At 31.2% G+C, this 22,507-nt stretch overlaps 1 protein-coding gene across 9 annotated transcripts in view; it reads right to left on the minus strand.

Annotated features, from left to right (window-relative positions):
- Positions 1-22,507, minus strand: part of LOC106784729 (protein tincar) — a 153,943-nt gene that overhangs the window by 91,107 nt on the left and 40,329 nt on the right. For 7 of the 9 annotated variants that reach the window (XM_014744574.1, XM_014744573.1, XM_014744566.1 and 4 more), the window contains one exon: positions 411-470. The exons of the other annotated variants lie outside the window; for them this stretch is intronic. The gene's annotated coding sequence lies outside the window, so the exon portion shown is untranslated. The remainder of the gene's footprint in view (positions 1-410; positions 471-22,507) is intronic. 9 annotated transcript variants of the gene reach the window in all.

The following is a 22,507-nucleotide window of genomic DNA, read 5'->3' on the forward strand; positions in this document are numbered from 1 at the left end:
TAAAAAAAAAACAAAAAAAAAAAAAAAAAAAAAAAAAAAAAAAAAAATAAACAAACAATCATTCGTAACGATTTATTTGCTGGCGTAGAGAAATAAAAATAAAATATACATTTGCGTGTTAGGCATATCTAAAACGGTAATCATAGTGTATTTATCTACCATACTTGTTTGACTGAAACGACAGTAACGTGTTTGATGTATCGTTTCCGGTATCCCTAATGCATCCATTGCGAGTTCACGATAATTTTACATACAAACCTAATACATATTATGTACGAGAGAGAGAGCTCGTTTATGAATCATATATTTATTATCGTTATCATCTAAATTACGATATTTTCACGAATTATATCGATATTATTATTAAAAATAAGAAATATAATTATTGTTGTATTCGTTATAAAACTTACCCCCCTCCCCCTCGTTACGTACGTTGGCTGAAGTTGTTCGCGAGTCGTTCGACGTGACTTCTGAAAACAAAAATCAAATAAAAACTTTTCAATGTGGGCGCCAACGCAAACTCTCTTACGCTAACAATAAAAATAATGCAAAAAAGGAAAATAAAGTATTGAAAAGAATAGAAAGAAAATGGAAAGGAAAAGGAAAAGAAAGGGATAGGGAAAGACTAGCGGAAGCTTAGGGACCCCCACAAATCGTTAATCTTCCGTGATGGAAACATTCGTACCGACTGACGGTGCTTCGAAACTTGAAACCACCCCTCATAAGTCCGAGCACCACTTTTGTTCTCTCTTTCTTTCCTTTTTTTTTTTTTTTTACATTTGGGAATACGTACAAAGTGTTCGAGAGAAGGAAAGAGAGATAAAGGAGTTTCTTCTTTTGCGAAAAGAAAAAAGATATTTTAAAGGGACGAATTTCAAGATTCCTTTACGTTGTCGTCGTCTCAAAACCACAATTCGATAAAACCAAAGTTACATATACTATTATTTTTTAGAAACAATATTTAGCTTATATAAAATATTAATTATGAAATTCTATTTATATCGAGCTTATAATAATAAGTTCCGAATGATGCGAAAAGTAATTATTTAACGAAATTATAATACAATATTTGTATTATATCTTTTAAGATGGATTACATCTAAATGAAATGTAATTAAATATAAATATCTATTTAATTTAAGAAAACCAACTACCCCCCTCCCACCCTCCTTCCCAGGATCGATCAGTCCACATTTTTGTAAAGAATTCGTTTTTATTTTTCTCATTCAAAATGTATCAAAATTATACATAGTAAGAATTAATAAATGATTATTCGATAATTAAGATTAAAAAAAAATAAGAATGCAAGAAATATATAATAAAATTGATATGTTATCTGTTAATAAATCAAAGAAACGTCGAAGCTTTATCTTGTTTTATCTTAAAAGCGACGAAAAAAAGAAACGAAAAGAAAATATATAATAAAAAAAAATTGGAGAAATAGAAAAAAAGAGAAGGAGAGATTTGCCGCACGTATTTCCGTAATGGGTTACACGAAGTAAAAAGAGAAAAATAAAGAAAACTCGATCGATCTCATCGCAGACGTAGCTGTCTTCAACCGGAAGACAAACGAGGCAAACACGACCGGAAGTTCTTTCCTAGTTGGTTGCTCCTTCTCTTCGTCTAATAGTTGTCGTGCATTAAAGTAATATTCCGATATGTCAGCTAACAAAAGTTACAAATGTTTTTACTAAAGAAATTTTTGGTTCTTTCTTTGCGCTTATTTTGACATTAGAATTATTTAAATATATAAACAATCGTGAAAGTTATGATTTTTTTAAAGTAACCACTTCATCTCATTTGCATCAAAATTTTTGTTAACGTGTTTTTTTCTTCATAATTATTCTAATGAAAAATTTCTATTTAATTTTCTTAATATAATCAATAAATATAAAATAATTTTATTTTATTGTGCATATATATATATACTTTTGTCGCAACATTATTTCAATATCTAACACAATCGTAATAATTGTGAATATTTGAAACTAAACATGAATGCATGCACTAACTCTTTCATGTTCCATAAAAACTTTTAATGAATTTTTCTAACACAAAATTTTCTATACAAATTTATATTTATTTCCCATAATAATCTATAAATATAACAATCTGATTCCACTTTGGTATCTCTACCATTTATCGAAAAAAAAAATAAAACAAGTTCCTAAAAAACTGTTTCTTTTCAATAGAAAAAAAAAAAAAAAGAAAAAAGAAAGAAACCAAAAATTGGAATATCCTTTCAATCTAAAAGAATCAAATCAAACGCCACGGGGTAAACCTGGCAATAAGAAAGGAAGAAGAAGGATAACAAGGAAGGAAAGGGATAGAAAACTTATGATGTTACCAGTACGGAGGCAATTATGGGGACAGGATTTGCATGAAAGTGGAAAAACTTTTTGTTTTCGGGTTGAACCAAATCCCCCATCACCACCACTTCGATATCACCAATTCTCTCCCTCTCTCTCTCTCTCTCTCTTTATTCACCCTTCCCATTATTCACCTTTCCATACCACCCGCCACCCCCGATTGAGTCTTTCGCATATTTGAATATGAAGCGTCCGTAAATTTTTTTTTTCCTCTAGCATGCGCGTGTAGACCGCGCTGAGCTATCAGCCAACGAATTAACCCTTCTGTTCGGGGAGATACCACGTGCTGCGACACAATTCCCAATCAACCAGGTACTACCCCTCCTCCTCTCCGTTGCAATTTTTTTTTCTTCCTTCCTATTTTCTTTCCCTTTTTTCTTTTATTTCTTTTTTAACGGAATAAAAGAAAATCATGTGAAAAGGAAGGAAGGAAGGAAGGAAGGAAGGAAGGAAGAAAGATGAATCGGATTACTAGGAATAATTTTTTCCAACTCGAACGCGAAATTTGATGAAAATGTAAAAACCTCCCGCCCCCCCCCCTGCCCCCAAAAAAAAAACTTCAATCACAAATTTGTCTTTCAGCGTTCTTGTAATACAATTATCTTTTTATCTTTTTATTATTATTATTATTAATATTACTATTATTTTCTTAAACAAGTAAGAGAATAATAATGAAATCGATAGAAACGATTAGGTAGAATAAGAACGATTTTTTTTTTATTCGTCGCATTGAAATGTCACGCGGGAAATTGTAAACGGAGCAGCACGTGCTCGAGTAAAGGGTACAAAGTTACGTATTTGTATTTTACAAAATTAAAGCGCATTGTCGTGGTCGAGTATTCGTGTACTACATAACCCATCTACCCAAACATATAAAGATTCGTATATTTAAATGCATAGATATATATATATATATATATATATATAACTATATATAGGGAACGTATGGTTAAACGTACTTACATATATGTATTTATAATACATGCATACACGTATATATACGCAAATCGTATGTAGGAAACTTCTGTGGTATTCTGGCAAGCACCCAAGCGTTTTCCATCGTGGTAATATCGTGGCTAACGTTACGTTTCGTCGGCGTTCGAGCGTACGTTTATTTCAAAGCAACGCACACGAGTTCACATTTGCTAACGATTTTTTTATTTCTTTATCTTATTTCTTTTTTTTTTTTTTTTAAAGAGTGTAGTGTAAAGAGAAGGAAAGAGGAATAAGGCGAAAGTGAAAAAAGGATCTTTTTTTTTTTTCCTTCATTCACAATTACAAGAACATTTTTGAATTAAATGAGAGAATAAACGAATGTTAAAAGAGTTCAAAGGTGGAATAAAAAGGTAAAAGTTTTAGGGAAAACAGAAATTTAATATACTAATTTTATAACTTGGAGATTTTTCGGTTTTATGAAATTTTGTCTTTTAATAATAAAACTGTATTTCATTATCAAGTACGCGTTAATATGTATACAGGGTGAAACAGAAATATTCGTGCTCGCTCTTATTGAAAATTTGAAATAACATAATTGACAATTTTTTAGGAAATGCAAATCTTCAAAATTCTTATTTTAGGATTATTCAATTTTCTAATCTATATTAATTTTATTGAAAAATGGATATTTTATATTGTTACAGAAATATAATTTCATTCGAATGATCAAAAATCGATCTAACAAGGATATTTGTATTTACACACAAGATATAATAAAAATACAATGATTATTTTTGCAATACTCTTTTGAACGCTAACGCATTGTAATAAAATCGTAATATTCATTTATTAGACAATTACAATTTCGCCGTATTCGACTTTTCTTTGTTTTTTTTCTTTTTTTTTTGAAAAAGTTTAATTATATATATAAACTCGATAAATCCGATAGAATTCGATCGCAAAAGATTAAACAGAGAATTTTACCATTTAAATCTATGCTTAAAGATAAAATGGTAAGTGTACCATTATAATTGACTCGTCCCACGGTTGGACATAAATATTCATAAGAGGATGCTAAAGCCACGATGAAACCTTCTACGAAAAGAATATAAAATGAATTAAAATGAGGGAAAGTGAACGATGCCGAGAGAGACGAATGTAAAACCGATGCAAAACGAGGAAAAACGTATCACCTCCGTCGTGACGCATCCTATTCGTTATTTATATGCGTCGATAATAAGAGAATAAAAAAAAAAAAAAAATAAAAAGAATAAGATAAACATATTTCGAATATTTGAAAAGTATTTAAAAGAACGCAAACGAAAAACTTAATTCGCGATTAATCCCAACATACGTGATATTTTTTCTACACACTCAGAGTCATCTCGTAAATAATAATTTTGTTTTTTTTAAAGACCGAATAACAAAATGCAAATATCCGATACGATTCACAAACAAACATTTTACGAATGTAATAAAAATCGCGTAAAAAATAAATTCATATCAAAATGAAAGCAAAACGCCATATGGCATCATCAAACACGGTAAACAATATTGCGTTACCAACGTGCGTCATTTCATATTTCATTAATTACATCAGTTGCTTGAATGAACAAGTACAAGCTTAAATGCAATCGGTCAACAATGTGTTATAATTTGATCGATATTATCGATACATATGTACGAACTTTATCGATCGTTTTATAAAAATGCATTTGATAAAAATGATACTTAAATCCATGTTATTCCAATAATAACATATATGTATATAATAATCAAAGTAACATTTGAAATATATCGGACTTCACACGCGTGTACAACACTAATTGTAAGTATATAAACCATCCATCTTTCGAGAGTTTCACCAAGTAATAATATCTCCCTTGAAGTTAGAAAATTGGTGGGGGGGGGGGAGAGAGGGTAGTCTGCGAAGTTATTTGCTAGTTACGATGGTCCTTGTAGTCCAACCCCCCACCCCGTTTCTTGGCCATCCAACGAAAGACCTGTCTCCAAATTCCTTGATTAAACGAACGTGAGCAAGTACTTTACTTTTCCTCTCCTCACCTCCCCCTCTCACCTCTCTTCTCCCACTTAACTCTCACTCTCTCTCTTTCTCTTTCTCTCACTCGTTGTAACTCATTGCAGCGACTAATTAGTAATATCAAAGATATCCAGAGGAGAAAGTTGTTCTCTCTCTCTCTCTCTCTCTCTCTTATTTCACCGAATTACACCCATCAACCACTCACAGCAGCTGCAACAGCAACATCGTCATACTCGTCTAGACTTTATGCTTGAGCAGTCACATCTATCTTAGGTAGGTACTAATTCGTGGAAATTCTTCATTGAATAAAATCTACTACCAGGTGACACCTTTCCCTTTTCTGACGAGTCCTTCCTTATCTCTTTCCTTCAATCATCTTATACCTTCTTCTAAACTTGCATCTTAGCGTGTGTTATTTTCTATACGTTTATGTGTAAGAGAACGCGTGTGTGTGGGCGCGTATTCTGTTAGAGTGCTTGCTGTCAAGTGAGTATCTCGACGATAACTCACCGAGATGATTCTCACCGAGGTAATCTATCTCTTTTTCACTTTTTTCCATTCTCTCTCTCTTTTTCTCTCTCTCTCTCTCTTTCTTGATTTCTTTCTTTGCATTTTTGTTGCCACGAAGAAAGGTCAAATTGAAAAAGATGAGAGAGCAAGAGTTACGATTGTTAAGCACGAGACTAAGAAATGCAATATTTCAAAGAACTAACACTGGAATTACTTGTCGATTTGTTATGACTTTTTTATTTTTTTTTTTTTTGTCGAATTACATTAATATTATTATAAATATATGTACGGTATATATATATATAAATTGTGATTGTTTTAAAATGTAATAAAGGATTAAGTTTGAAATTTTTCGAATAAATTTCATTAAGAATTAAAAATTTTCGATAAAAAGATGAATCCACAAATATTGATTTCTATAATAATGCATACGTTGCATTTATTGTCTACATTTTTTTCTATTTTTAGATATCACTTTTTAACATTTTGTTATTTTTTTTTTCGAATAATATTTTCAACCAGATATTCGAGTAGTATACCACCTACCCGTCTATCCAAAATACTCGGGTTACCAGTAGTTTCTCGAGTCGTCGAAAATGTACAAGAGTACACTTTCTATGGGAGAGAAGAAAGCAGAAAGAAAAGAACGTTTCTACCCCGACAGTTCGAGTTTCGTTCTTAAATTAGAATCGTATTTCGAGAACTCCAAGCACAATTAGAAACATACAAAACACGTTTGCTATGAAAGCACGTGGTATGGGGTTATTGTTTGGATTTCAATTTCCTTTGAAATTAACACGGCTTTAATGATTCGTTTTCCTTTTTTTTTTCTTTTTTACGAAATTTCGTCTCAGTAGAAAATAAAATTAATCCAAACAGTTGTTGACTTTAATTATAGACAAAAAGTTTGAAGAACGGAAAAAGATCTATATCTAAAATAAATATTTAAAATTATTCGAAAAAATAATATAACAATTGATTTAAAATTAAATATAGACATAAAAGTATGAATACGTGTTTAAAATTAATTACTAATGCAATCATCCTTGACATCCCATATAATTTTCAATTGTCTCTTTGTATTTTAATTTCCTTTGAAATTAACACAGCACTAATGATTCGTTTGTTTTTTTTTTTATAAAGTATGATACCTTTTTACTAGAGAATAAAATGAATCCAAGAACGATAAACTTGTATTACGTATAAAAGTTTATAAAACGAAAAAACATTCTCTGTATTATTTATGTTCTAAAATAAATATTCAAAAATTATTTTCCAAAAATAATATAATAATCGATATCAAAAATTAAACACATAAAAGGATGAATGCGTTATTGTTTAAAATTAACACCAGTCTTCCTTGACATACCACATAATTTTCGATTCTCTCTTTCTCTTTTGTACTCTCTCTCTCTAGCTCTCTCTCTCTCTCTTTCTCTCTTTCTCTCTTTCTCTCTCTTCCATCACCAGTCCCTTTTCTCGTGCACGTTCAATTCACCGCGAAGAAGACCGCGCACTCTGTGTATCGCGAACAACGCGATTAGTTCCTCTCCGCATAGAATGTAATTACGCGAAGGAGGATGAGGATGAGGATGAGAATGGGGATGAGGATAAAGAGGAGAAGGAGAAGGACGTACAGGACATGGAAGAGAGAAAGAGAGAGAGAGAGAGAGAGAGAGAGAGAGAGAAGAGTTGGTTGGGTCGATGAACTCGAAGGATGCAGTCGATGGGCACGTTCTCTCTCTCTCTCTCTTCCTCTTCCTCTCCCTCTTCCCCTTGTTCACTCACTGACTCGCTCTAACTCACATACACAAACACACACACATACATACAAACTATGTTACACACCTTTCCGAGAGTTCGGATCGATGGAGAGCCATTTCCAACGAGGCCACGGGACAAACTCGATCTCGAACGGAATTCAGGGTGTAAACGTACAAGTAGTCTCCAAGGAGACAGTGCATGGAAGCTCGAACGACCAGAGAACACGTTCAAAGGAAACGAAGAAGAACAAGGAGGAACGACCAAGAAGAAGGATAAGAAGAAAGGAAAAAGAAGATGAACCTTTGAAAAGTGTGTTCTCGGTATGCCGCTCTGTTTGCCACGAGACTTCGACGAGAGTCTCCATTTAATCCGATGTAATCGAATAGTACTAACCCTCTCTCTCTCTCTCTCTCTCTCTCTCTCTCTCTTTCTCTCCATTATCTTTATTTTACCCTTATTTCTTCTTTCCCTCTTTTTCTTTTCCGCTATATATTTACTTCTCTATTTTAATCTCGTCTTCTATCTTTTTTTTTTTTTCCTTAGTACATAAGGTATCCACCTAATAATCTGTCTAGAAAATAAACTATTATTGAAAAAGAAAAATGATCTTAATTAATGAATCTATTCTAATTATATACAATAAGAATATTATCTTAATACAAATCATATAGAAGTTTGTAAGTTTAATTAAGACATGTTGATTTCAATGTACAAAAAAAAAAAGTATATTTTATCGTCAATAATATAGAATAATTTGTGATTAATAGAAAATAATTGTAAAACGCGAGTAAGTTATTGGTTAAATTTGAATAATAATTGAAATAAATATACAATACAAATATATAATCTATAGTTCATACAATAATAATAAAAAAACGAACAAAATAAGTATTGTTTTATTGAAACCGATGAGTACATCATGTATTACAACTATTACTAGTAATAATAAATTAAACCGTTGGATTGACCGAATCAAGACTCGAGTCTAGGATAATTCGATTGCTATATCCATTAAACTATCCAAATCACCTTTGACCAATGTTCCTACGAATAGCTATTATATTTGGCATGGGGATGTTCGATCGTATAGTTTCAAAACTTAACTTTAATATTTAAAACATACCGGAAGAAAAGATACAGATTACTGGGACACCCTATATACTTTCCCCTACTTTTTTTTTTTACCTATGTACTTGTCTATTTATTTCTTTCTTTCTTTATCCTATCATCACCTTTCTCTCTCTCTCTCTCTCTCCCAGTATTTTTCTACCCCCACTCTTTCATGGTAATCCCAGGGATAAAATCCCAAAGTGATTGCCTCCCTTTTTCCAGAAGCATTGAGCAAAGGCAAAGGCGGATGCTTCGGAACAAGTCGAATCCTCTGGAATTGCAAAGTCGCACACCGTATTCCAACGTTACTGCTACTTCTACATCTACTTCTACTTCTGCTTCACCCACACATCGGTTAGTAAAGAGAACCAGGGGTGTTACTGATGTGAGTAAGAGAAATAAGAGATGAAAGTACTAGTCGGAGTTCTAGACTGGACGAGAGTAGCTCGTAATCCGTGTCGAAAAGCAAACTAAACAGACCGGGACAACAGAAGATGATCGCGGATTGTAGAAAAGAACCCGATGAAAACCACTTTTCCACGGCTTCTACTGCTTCTACTAGTACTACTATTACTATTACGATGAATATTACGAAAAAGGACTGGAAAAGGTTCCCCCTTCCACCCCACTCCCTCTAATATCTTTCCAAGAAGAAGCAGAGAATCGAACATGAAAATACATCTCGTGCAAAGTTATTGGAAAAGATTTTTTTTTTTTTAATTTCGTTGAAGTATCTTATAAGAGATCTCGATGTTATTTATTTTGTCTACAAGATTTTAATAGGGCCACGATGATTAAAGTAATTGTGTATCGTGTCTCCCTTAGGGAACATCAAATCATTGTTTTCTTTCGTAATGATACAACCTTACATGATATTCCATTTGCATGTTAAACGAATAAGTTGAACTATAATGTAGGATTATGCGATAACATTCACAATTTCTACTGTGGAAATATATTAGAGAGAAGAGTGTACGATATGGTAATTTGTTGAAAAATTTATTGCACAAATGTGGAAGATAATTGTTACTATGAGAATAATATAAATAACATTATATATATTGTTCAAAGTGTAGAAGAAAAATTTTTTCCATAATAATAATAATAATAATGATAAATATTAATAATAAAAATTGACGATAAAAGTTAAAAAAATATGAGTAAAATCTAACAAAACGAATATCCAACGTTATTCATCTCGTACAATTTTATTCTTCTTCTAATGAAGTAAGCCGAGTTGGAAACATTCTAACGTTGGAATCTTGTCCACGTGTTAGCTTGAGCGTAAGAAGACAGTAGTTTGAATTAACCTATGCCCTCGGTCCTCTTTGTACGATGTTCTCATGCTCCCCGAGAGCCCAGAATGAAATCGTTTCTCATCACGAGAAAGCAAGAAAGAACTAATCTGATGTTAGTATAAAAGAAAGGCAGAGAATAAAAACATGGGCTTACTGTCGACACGTAGAGAAAAGGAAGGAACGTGTTGTATTTTCTCTGAGATTAAAGGCTTCGTTCGTATAACAGCTGCAGACAGAGAGAGAGAGAGAAAGAGAGACCAAAAAATAAAAATTTATTCGCGTTACTATAGTCTTTTAAGAAAAGAAATCCCTACGAGAAGTTTATAGTTTCCATAAGGACCATAAGTTTCTTTTATGCGTTTCGTCCGATTCGCGTAATATTTATGTGAACAAGTTAGTTTAATACATTAAATTTAAATGAAATTAATGATATGTAAAATATAGAATACGTAGTCTTTGAATTGTAGATTTTGATGAAATTTCTATCTGATTTATAGAACACACCTATTGTTACACATTATTGTATATACGACTTAAAATAAATCGTGCAAATCAATTAATATATTTCATTTAAAGTTATAAGATGAAAGAAGAAAAATAATGCATGTTAACGTTAAAAGTTATGAGAATTAGAAAATCTGTATTTCGTCAAATAATGAAATATTTATAAAAACCTGATAAAATTCGAGTTAATCTCACGTCTATCGTGTCAACTCGAAGTTTTCAGGATTAACGAGGCAATCAAGGTGACTTTACTTATAAACCATCATGACCAGCTTGGAATGGAATTGTTTCTTGTCACGAGAACAGGGTTTAACGTTACCGTCAAGGTGCAAGATAGCACGCGGAAGTCGTAGGAAATACTCCAGATACGGTTTAGTGTTCTTTACCCAAGTTTGACCTTCTCTTATGCGTGTAAGAAACAAAGCGAACTAATATGGGACGATAGAAAACAAAAGAAAAGAAGAAAAAAAAACAAAGATTTCAATCAATTCAACTTAAAAAAGTATAACACGAACATACTAAAATTCTTATCGATAATTTATGTATACCATTATTATCGTACGATAATGCACATTTCAGCAAATAGAATAAATATTTTATGTCTTATTTCGAAGAAAAATAATAATAAATATGTATGTTTAAAAGAAAAGAATAATTATGCAAATTATCAATATTTTCTACAAATAAAAGTATTATAAAGAATTAAGAATAAATTGTATTATATTTTAATTAATTTCAATCATATATTTGTAATATATGAATGTTAAAACTAATTACATTTCTTAAGAAAATCAAGCATCTAACGATCAAAATTGTATTATACATTTTCGATTAATTTAATTCCATAGAAAAATATTTTCACCATTTAGGGAATAATATCTTTTACATGCATTCAGAATGACTCGTCTAGCATTGTCATTATAAAATAAATTGCAGTACACGGAGTATAATTTTTTGATCGAACGATAGACACGTTCGATGTGTCGTTTTTCCTCAATAAAAAAGAAAATAATAACGAAGAAACACAAACTTGATACTCGCGAGAAACACAATTGAGAAAAAACAAATTCGGAGCAGGTCGAGTATCTGCACCTTTTTTTTTACGACAATACAGCAGAGATGATAGCCGCCAAACCGTTGTTCGTAGATGCAGCTGGCAATGCACATTGGTTGCAGTTGAGTCGGTAGCCAATTACGCGAGGATACTGAATTAACCGCCAGTGAAAACATCGTAATAGTAGTAACCCCTCAGAAATACGCATGATGCGTGAAAAAAAAGTCTGCCATTGTTCTCAATGGCCTCTTCTCTACCCCCTACCTTCTACCCCTTTTACCCCCTTATTCTCTATCTCCCTTTTATCTTTCTCGGTTTATGGCCCAAGTGCAACTAGAGAAAACCTGATTATCTCTTTTTCGTTGAATTAACCGTGCGTTTAATTACCTCTATCTGCAATTCGTATAAACGATCTTTGTTATAATAGAAGATGTAAGAAGCATATGAGAGAGAGAGAGAGAGAGAGAAAAAAAGAGAGAGTTTTACATTTTTCATTTAAATTTTACATCCAATATGTGTTATTACTATTTTTATAGTTATTTTATCTACTCTGAACTTAGAATTCTAAATATTATTCGGTTATTAATTGAAAATTCTTTTAATATTTAATATTTAATACATTAACAAATTGTGTGTAAGAGAAAAACAACATTTAATATAATTATTTCAACGATTACATATTATTACTACATTTTTATGAATAATGTTTTGACGATAAAATTACGTTATAAATACGTACAAATTAATATGATAGGAAAACTTTGATTGTTCATAAGAACTTCGAAAATCATTAATTAATTTTTGAAATTAACGGGATGAAAAGCTTACTTTAACGTCATCATTCTTAATTGGTCTTTCTCTCTCTCTCTCTCTCTTTTTTTCTTCATTTCTTTTTTTTTCATTATCCTTTTATGCACGCGTACGCATATAAGTATGCGTACGTATCTATAGGTTGGAAGATACGTGCACTGGTAAAAATGGGCAAGTCCTCATTTTACTTGCAAACAAAGCTAATTCATAGAGTACGTTTAAGCCAATCACGAGTTGAGAAGTTCGTCGACTCTTCTCTCTTACATTTTTCCTTTTTTCTTTTCTTTTGAAGTTATTTTTTTTTTTCTCTTACTTTTCCTGCGAGATACTCAAGCCAAAGCTATAGGATGCCGACTAAATGAGAGAATAAATGTGAGATACGGGGTTACAGCCGAGCTTATTCGTTTTTACCCTTATCCTTCGAGCCCCTTCTATTTTTCTTTCTTTCTCTTTTCTCAAGAATTTAGTTTTTCATTAATACCGAATTAAAGCCAGAGTGAACCTTCAACGAATTAACTTAATCTTATAAATCTCCAATGTTCTTTTTTTTTTTTTTAATAATAAATCTAACAATATTTGACGATCTTTATCGAAAAATTAGATTAAATTATAAATAAATAACAACCAATTATGTATTAGCTTTTTAATTAATATAAATTACATTAATATTATTTATAATTATAATTATAATTATTAAAACAATATTATACAATATACGTGACAAAATTGGACCCCCTCGATTAATCGAAACCCGAAAATCGAAAGATTACTCTAACCTTTGAACTATTCAGAAGATTTAAATAAAAAACATTAAATGAAGATTGCAATTATAAATTAAATAAAACGAATCTTATATATCGTTAATCATTAATATTATTTTCATATCAAACTAATCGATTATTCAATGTGAAATATTAATATCTATTCGAGGAAAATTGTTGAAAAAAAGAACATGCGTGTCCTATAAAGTTTCTCCATTGTTTGGACTAATTGATACGACGGATTCAGGTGGTGCCTGTTGGAAATCCCTTCCGGAATAGCTAATCACAAAAGGCAGGAGGATGATGGGTACGATTTCGGACTGAAAACGAGAATGGAAACGAATTCGAAAGAGTAGGATGAAACTGCTTTAGGCTGCCTCCTGGTACCGCTAATTAAACCCGGAGAAGTGCTCGCGCGTATTATTCGACTTAATTGGAGGCCGATAACCCTTCGGCTCTGACGATTAAGGACGAAGAAAACCACTAATATAAGATAGTAATAGTGAGGTTTTCGTAAAAACGAAAAAAAAGATTTCAAAGATTTGAGATTAAGAAAGTATATTATAATTAAATCTGTATCTAGCCCGTGAGATTTTAACAAAAATACAAAATACTAAAATAATGTGTGTGTGTGTGTGCTTTCTAAATTAATTAGAATGTAAAAATATTTGCCGAAACTTTTTTCCCCATTTTTTTTTTGTTTTTTCTTAATTGACCTGCTTTATTCGTAGAATTAGATTATATTTAATTTATGAACATTTGATATTTGATATGTTTCGTAGAATTAGAATTAAGAGACGAAATCGTATTTCTTCTTCTTTTTTTTTTTGTTAATTTAACCTTAAAGATTTAATTATAAGTTTATTGTCTTTTCGATACTATTTTTATATTCTTCATATTTTATTCTTCATTACCTTTATCAAGGTGACCCAGATCAATTTATAAATGGAAATCCTATAATTATTCTTATACGCATTAAACTCGAATAATATTTCCTTTTCGTTAATGAAATTTTTCGTGTAATTATCATAAATAAAATTAATTTATAATATCTTTGTTATATGACATTTTTTTAAAGAAGTCGCACAATTGACTCATTAAAATATGTAACATTTTCTATAGATTATTTATTTATTTTTCAACGCTATTTTGATTAATTATTATTAATTAAATTTAAATGAAAATAATTTCAAAGAAAAGTGAATGTAAACATTATACGCATTAAAACACGATTTAACAATGTAATATTCATCCGATGCATTTCTAATCCCCTTATACACGAAACCCTTTTCCACTTCCATCGTTTCGTCTACACATTTATGCAATACGCAAACGTGTAATTCAACCTGTTCGAAATTGGCAAGCTTATGGAAATCATCGAAGCGGTACGAAAGACTATCTCATCCGATCTTTTAAAACGCGTTAAAATTCAACGAGTTTCATTTATTACTTATTATCGTCTTATTATCCATGAAGAAATAATAAGAGAATGAAAAAAAAGGAAAAGAAAATTAAGGACGAGCGTGCTTCCGGTTAGACGGTTCAAATTTATTCACCTAACTACCGAAAAAGTCTTCGACCTTTTGAGCAATAAAGAACACCCAGAACAAAAATTTGGGCCCACCATATGATCAAAAGATTTGCGATCGCAAGCACGCACGTACGCATGCACGCTTTTATACTAATTTAACCTGCGTAAAATACGTCCCTCCATTCCCCTCATCCCCAAAGAAAAAAAAAAAAATAACTTTCTTATGCATTATGTAAAGGAACTTACTCGGATATTCTCACCGTCACGCCGAAAGACGTTCCACCACCGTCGTTGGTTCTTCTTTTTCTTCTTCTTTTCGTCCTCTTCCGGAACACGATTGCTATGCCAAAATTATGGGAGGAGAGCAGACTGAAAGATACCGATCTATCACGGACGATGAACTTGTGCGCACGTGTGCATTACCGTCTCTTCGAAAAAATTCGTGTTAAAAATAATATTTTATATTATTTCTACTTATTAATGGTATACAAAATAGAACGAATACAATAGAAACCAAAAAAACCAATGTTCTAATTAATTATATTTGTCCTGAAGATTTAATTATTCTCTTTGTTATTTTTTTTTTTTTTACTTCCATACGAATTTACTGCGAACTTAGTGTATTATTGTGTATTTGAAAATTTATTTTAAATATATTCCCAATTATTTCTACGTAAAAATATAAAAAGGAATTATTTGTACTATTATTTGTCTAATTACTTTAAACTCAACTTTCATTGGAATTAATTTATTTAGTTGTACTTTTATACGAATTCACGAACCTTTTTGTTTCAACATTTTCCAATTTGTTTTCTCTTGTTTCATGTTACATTAATATAGATTTAAATGACGTCGAATGTTAAATAAAAATATATTTACATATGGAAGGATTCGTTCAATATTTACACGCCGTTTCGTTAGATATCAAAATGAAGGGATAATATAGAAACAGAAAGATAAAGATAGCAACCATAGCAGAGATCCGGTCTGTGTATACATTATTCTCCGATTACACGAAACATGAGGCGTCTCGTATTGTTTCAGCAACGCGAATGAGCTGGTTTCCGCGTGCCAGACGTGGTAGTAGTATATTTTCAGGGTAGAAAAAACATGTGTTGTAAAGAAGAAAAAAAAAAGAAATATAATAGAAAAAAGTAACAAACGAAAAAAACAATTTTCATAGAAATAATCAATGTGTATGTATAGATCAGCAGAAAGTTAGAAGCATGAAACGATGAAGCAATATTTTGTATATTCATGCAAACACACGTAATACTCATTTAAATATTAGAAGCCTTGCTAAAGATCAGAAACACCGGTCGTAAAAATATTATAATTAATTTTATGGTAAAAAAAAAAAAAAAGAAAAAAAAAGAAAAGCCGAAAGAAGACTTAAAAGATAATCCAGATAAATGAGATGCGTGACGTTGAACGTTACATGACGTTATAAAGGGTTAATATAATTTTGGTTTTTGTTCTTATCGGTTGAACGATCTTTACGCCGTAGAGACGACGTCTCTCAGCTTGACGAAGATTAAAGATAAAGTAAAAAGAAAAATAAATAATGAAAGGGAAAAAAGAAGAAAATGAAATCCTTTCTGATAACCGGAAGTGAATAGCCGTGAATATCGGTATGGAAGATCGGGTATCGATAAGGGTATACATCACAGGTTGAACGAACAAACTTTCGTTCGAGGGAAGAAGAAGAAGAAGAAGAAGAAGAGAAAGGGGCACACACACCCTTTCCAAAATGTGCCGCAGGGACAGCTGCGACAAAACGTTTCCACATTTATCGTTCACGCCGTCGCAATTACACCCGTGATACGATTTGCATCGGTTGCAATTATCCTGTGAAACAAGGTTCGTGCAAGAGAATCGTAAGGAGATTTTGTCGCGTGTTATGGCGAGCAAGACAAACGATATGCTATTTCTCTCTTTCTCTTTCTATTTTCTCGTTATATTTTTTCTATTTTTACAAGCATATACAATTTGTAAAACTTTCATTATAATAATTAGGATTTAATTAATAGTATCCCCTATCAAGAATTATAATCATCTTGCAAAGTAAAACAAATTTTATTGGAAACTTTTACCAAACGCATATATGCGTCCCATAGTAGTCAATGGGGGTTAAACTAAATTAAGCAATCCATGTTATATATTACTGTTACGTCTACACGTAACAATAATTTATATTACTATTAGCAATCGATATTATCGAAATTAAGTTGATATGCTTGTACCAACTGAATATTATTCTCTTTGACTTCCTCTTCTTCTTATCCTGGATCGTTTGACAAGCGCACGAGCGAACAACGACCCGATGACGAGGAAGGACCAAACCTGTTATTACGCTCATGCCAATAAACTTGCTCTCTTGGATTCGCATAACCGTCCTTGTATCAATAATTAGACGGTCTTTGATGCTACGAGTACGAGTTAACAGACCGACATGTGTTTAAATACACATAGTAAAACATTTCAAGTGAAGACGTTTCAATAACTTCATTTTTTCCCTGCAAATAAATAATATAGTTTCTTTTTTTTTTGTTTACTAATTATTAATTTATATAAGAAAAACGAAATCTTCCTTACAAACAATCAAATAGTTTGTATTGTAATTAACAAAAAAAAATTGTATCTTGAAATAATTGAAACTTTAAAAAGTATTTTTCGGTATGCTTTAATATCATTAAAATAAATGTCTGCAATTTAACATTGAATAATCATTGGATTATGTTACTTATCAATTTCAAATTGAACCAGGGAGATGAATTCATCAAAATTCCTTCAAAAGTAAAATAACAACTATCCTACTTTATACATTCGAAACACCAACAAGTTCAAATATTACGCAAACCATCGGAATGCAAGAAGGAATATGATCTAAATTGATTTTCCACATTGTTCGATTATATTACTATTATTATTATCATCATCATCATCATCATCATGATTAACCAAAAATAAGAATAAAAAGAAAAATCAAATAAAAATGTGTGTGGATATAAAGAAAAAAACGAAATAATAAATGAAAAAAAAAAAAAAATCGTCACGTTCAACTTCTTCTCGAAATGTTTCCTTTGGAATTTAGATTACGCAAGATCTCGCATTTTCTCTTCCTTTATCTTTTTTCCTTACAAAGAAGTTTCGATTTCATCGTCAGGTGGTTCTCCTCTGAAGGAATGTGAACAAGCTGGCTTGCGAAGAGGATAAATTGTACACCACGAAGACGATGATCATCTCTCTCTCTCTCTCTCTCTCTCTCTCTCTCTCTCTCTCTCTCTCTCTCTCTTTCTCTTTCTCTTCAATGGAGTGCAATGAAGAGTGGAGTAGGGGTAAAGATAGTAAAGAGAAAGAGCGGGAAATTTGAGTCGAGCCATCGAAGTCCAACTAAGCATGATGGAGACTCCTAATGACCCTACTTGAATTACGCGCCGAGGGTGGAAACCAAAACGAGAACAAGCTAAGTATACAGGGTGGTCTTATAATTATGCTACAACTTAGATAATGTTTCAAGAAGTAAATCATAATCGTGGGATAATATGAAACTTTGATTTTTCTTTCTTTTTTTTTGGTTTTTAAATCTTGGAGTCAATGGTAATAATTTTTTTTTTTTTTTTCAAGAAAATTTATCTAAATTGTAAGAAAATACTTTTTATTTTACTTTTTATAAATGTTTCGGATGTAAAATAAAAATTGGCGTCAACGTGTTTTTACATAATATTTGTATTTGTTCGTTTAAGAAAAATCAATTTTTTTCTTGATTGTTTTATAATTAATTGATCACCCTATATATTCTAAGTTATCATCTTGGATTCTTCTAAGATTTGAGGTAAAATTAATGACTGTAACACGAACACTTATAATATAATATGGCAGACAAGAAAATAAATAGTCAAATAAATTTAACATAAAATCATGGAAGTTTAGTGTGATACTTGATTAAAAATATAACTAATTGTAAATAAATCCAAACGAAAACTTATTGAAAATTACAATACGAATACACTCCACCATTCTACAACATATTACAAATGGTTTCTACATAATATATGAATCTGATAAGAGAAACACGATGCGTTATCTTTTGTACGAAATAATGGAAATGAAATTAAACTATTTTTGACATTCGCAGGACTTTCTGATTACAAAATAGGATATTTTAAATATATGAATATTGTCAATGTTTTCTTTTTATAGAAAAGTTCGATAATAAACATTAAATGCTCGAATTCATTTAATATTCGAACATAGAAACCTTAAACCGAAGAGAACGCTGTTAAAAATAACAAAAAGACTTTTTATTATTCATTGCTAAATCGAAATAAATTGAGCACAATAATTGATCATTACGAAAATAATATTCTTAAATAATAACATTCAAACAAAATAAATTCGAATAAACTCATTGTTTCCAACAATGAATTCAGTGAATTCGAATAAACTTATTGTTGTCAAAATAAAAATATATTGGAAAATGATTCTATTATCTTCCCTTTATTTCAGGGCTACGAGAATACCAATAAAATGAAAAAAAAAAATTAAATGATAAACACGACTAATAAGTAATTTTCTAATATCTCTTACCCAGATATAAGAAAGGAATGATTAAGTATCCTATGTGAAATAAGTCGGATAAAAAATTTCAAATAATGTTGTATAATGTATAATGAGAAAATTCGGAAGAAGAAGAGAAAAAAAAAGAAATAAATATATTTCCTTATCACGAAAAGAAAAGAAAAACAATAGGAAAAACGAAAAAATGTGTCTACGAGAAAAAGAGAAAGAGAGAGAGAGAGAGAGAGTAAAAAAGGGTAGGATAGTAAAGGGGGGAGAAACAGGAAGGAGAGGAAGAAGCTCCCTTTTTTGTATTAACTTTTCAGCAACTTTCAGCACGCGGGAAGCAAAGCGGAATTAAACGGTTTACGGGCTGCGAGCGGTCGTAAACTAGAAAATCTACGAGCAAAGGGAGGGAACGAAGCCACCTTTCGACTATTCGAGGGCTCCACCACTTCGCGAGCAAAATTATTGCTCAGACGTGCGATAAACTTTCGGACTACGGTAGAAAGTTTGAGCCACCTGTACCGCTCACGATCGAGGAAAGAAAAGGAAGGACCTCTTAACATTCCGAAATTCAAACATAAGCCATGATAAAAGATGAATATTATTATTAAATCATTGTCCGCCTTTGTCCTCCCCATCTTCGTGTTATTATTATTACTATTTTGTTGTTGTTGTTGAATTAATTCATTAATATAATTACCTATTTTAATTGTCCCTTTTTGAGAAACTATATTTGATTTGGTTAATTCATATTTAAAGAGATTTATTGTAATGTAGTTTTTTTTGTTCTTCTTTTATTATTATATTCATTTTCTACTTTACGATTTGTCCATGGACATTACGTAAATATCTTTATTCGTTCAGTTTAAATAATATATGAGTAGTAATTTATATGTAAGATTTCGACGATTCAAATTTGACCACGAAATCGAGCATAAAATCAACTTTTTTGTTATTATTTTTTAAATGGTAATTTATATTCTCTTTAAAATGGCAACATATACAGATCTCTTTTTTTAACCCTTTTTCTATTTCAAACTTATGAGAAAAGCTACGGGTACAGTACGAGTCGTGCGTTCGCATGAATAGAACAGAAAACGAGAGAAATTCCTGACTGACTTCGAACGGAGTGCGTGCAATCACGTGTGTCTACGGGGATTCGATCACCGGAATTTAATTATCGAACGCTTAAAAACTTATCACATCGTGTTAACCGAAGAATTTAGAAATACCAAGCGAATCTAACTATGTCTGTTATCCTAAAAATAAATCTCAGTATGTAATATTAATTTATTTACCGATCACACACAGTATTATAATATATATACTAACGTTGTTAAATATTGTATTGTATATTGATTTATTTGAACTGTTTCTAAACTATTTTTTTTTCTAAGTGATTACAAAAGAATTTATACAACTTGGAATCAACAAATATTAAATTCTAAATACAAATATTTAACGATATAATCATTAGTTATAGAAAATAATGATTATGAAATATTATACGTGCGCCAAATTAGGGGGAAAAAAATGAGATTTAAAAATAAAATTTATTTATTGATATTGGTATGTCAACGTATGAACAAAAAGATTTATTTAAAAAAATACTAGAGATCTATCTGTTTTTTTAATAGCCAAATAATCGATTAAGAGTATTATTACAAGCTTGTAAATACTTTGTTTTAAGTATTTTCAAATAATTATAATGAAAAATAATATATAAGTCTCAAAGGAAGTTATAGACGGTTAATAAATCTTATGAACAATTAATTTGAACTACGTGAACACGTAACTGTGAACTGTAAATGATCAAGTTGCTGATGAAGTCCCCAGTAAGGGACGAAACGTACAACTAGTTCAAATTAATTATATTAAAAATAATGTTCGGTAGGATTCTACTAGGATGAAAAGGAAGAAGTTAGTAATTTCCGGAGAAGAAAAACATCTAAATCGAAATGTAATTAGTCTGGACGTTTTTAAATTGACTTTATCTGTTCGCGTTGAGGGCGGATCCATAACAAAATGTTTGTTTAACTGACAGTGCACGAATAAACAGAGAATGGCCACAGGAGAAGTCAATTAATTACGATGAAACTGTTCGTTTTTACATCTCTCCTTTTCATTTAATTGATACGAGAAAACAGAGATACCTCCCACAATCATTTCATTTATGAAGTATACTCAAAAAAGGGTTTTTCTTTTCTATTTGAAAAAAAAGAAGCTGTACAGAGAAAGAGAGATAGAGAGATCTAATTCATTCCATTAATTTCTAAAATCACTGTCCTAGTCTTTCTTTCTTTCTTTCTCTTTATTACTATCCTGTTTTATTTTCATTTTCCAAAGATAAATTAGTATATTCTAAAACTTAGACCACAAGGCTACTTAATCATGGATATTATTATGCTTAGTCACGCGTCTCGATATTACGAGCGTAGCGAAATAATGAAAAAAACCAAAAAAAATGCCTCGATGAATCCCTTTGTGGCGCATTTTTATCAAAGGAATTTTAATAGTTACGCGAAATGAGCTCGTATATAAGCGAGTTACGTGACGTTTTAAAAAGCGTCCTTCTCTTTTTATTTATATATATATATAAATGTATACATATATATATACATACATTTTTATTTATTTTTTTTTATTTTTTTCCTCAATAGAATACGTACGCACACGTAAGTACGCGCGCGTATAATACACGTGGGAGGGAATTAGAAAAAAACTACACACACACACACACACCCACACACAAATAGAGAAAAAGAGAAAGAGGAAAAGGAAACGACGAATTTAAAACCAAAATCTAAAAAAAGAATAACACTAGCGTGGCGGTAATCCGCGCATCTACATCTACCGTAAAACAACAAAAGAAGGGAAGAGAGAGTTGTAGAATGCATTTCGTTGTTTCTACAAAAATATCCGGGTTAAATTTATTGGAAAAGCTCTCTATCTTTTTCTACCATTCTATTCTGTTTTTTTTTGTTTTATTTTTCTAGTAAAGGAAAAGCAACAACAACACACGGAACGAGCGAGTTATCGACTGGCGTTGAATCGAAAACGACAATCGACGCACCCGGTCGATTTCCGCTCGCGACTAAATTTATTTGATGCTTTAATCCTCGTGCTCATCCCCTTCGATCTTTTTGAATTCGTCTTTGTCGCTACTTCCACTTCTACGACGACGATGACAACGACGATGATGATCGGTATTTCGCACGTGTATGAATTAACGTTAAGAATTAGATATACGTTT

The sequence above is a fragment of the Polistes canadensis genome, unplaced genomic scaffold (assembly GCF_001313835.1).
Source record: "Polistes canadensis isolate GaletaPanama2010 unplaced genomic scaffold, ASM131383v1 scaffold_39, whole genome shotgun sequence".
Classification (NCBI taxonomy): domain Eukaryota; kingdom Metazoa; phylum Arthropoda; class Insecta; order Hymenoptera; family Vespidae; genus Polistes; species Polistes canadensis.